Below are 789 nucleotides of genomic sequence, written 5' to 3'. Positions count from 1 at the left end.
CCTCGGCCGGGCAGGCAGGGCGGGGCTGCGCGGGGCTCTGCGCGGGGCCTCGGTGCCTTGCGGGGCAGATGGTTTTGTTCCCCCCGGTTCGTGCCAGGTTTCAGCCTCATGCTGTTATTTTGTTCTTCTGGAACGAGACTGGTGTTGCTTCCCAGAGAGGCCCTATTAGGACAAAAAGAAAATCCCGTGAATAGGCGTAACAGGGCACCAGGAGGGATAGGTCTTAAATGTATTTTAATATGAGCGGGGCATTGTGTGTAATTCAGCGCTCATCATCGTTTAGTCAAAGAGTTATGGCAGTGATTGGGAATGAATAGGGGGACATAATGGATACATGTGGCGTTTGCTCATTATATTCAACTTAGTCCAGCTCCTCTGTGGAAACTGTTCAACTTTCTCTCCCTTTAGCCTGTCATAGTGAAATAATACAGACATTGGTTCCTCGAATGGGATAGCCTGCCATGCTATTATATTTCTACAGCTAACGAGGGCTTCATAAGCCTTTGATACAGCCTGATCTTTGAAACCTTTCCAAATCTCCTCAAGCTTATGCTAAATCCTATTTGGAACTTCTTTTTTTTTCTTCTTTTTTCCTCCTTTTTTTTCCCCTCGCCTGCTAGTGCCCCAGGCTTAAGAAACCCGGGCGGTGACACGCATACTAAAGCATGCGGGGACACCTCCTGAAAGGCGACTTAACGGCGCTGATCACAGGCTCTCACGCGAGTGACACACCACTCCGGGCGAGCAGCTGAAATGCCGCCATCCATCCATCCCCCCACCGCACCCCCC

The sequence above is a fragment of the Chaetura pelagica genome, unplaced genomic scaffold (genome assembly GCF_000747805.2).
Source record: "Chaetura pelagica isolate M959 unplaced genomic scaffold, ChaPel_1.0 scaffold115, whole genome shotgun sequence".
In the NCBI taxonomy this organism is placed as follows: Eukaryota; Metazoa; Chordata; class Aves; order Apodiformes; family Apodidae; genus Chaetura; species Chaetura pelagica.
Note: the sequence above shows the minus strand (reverse complement) of the source record.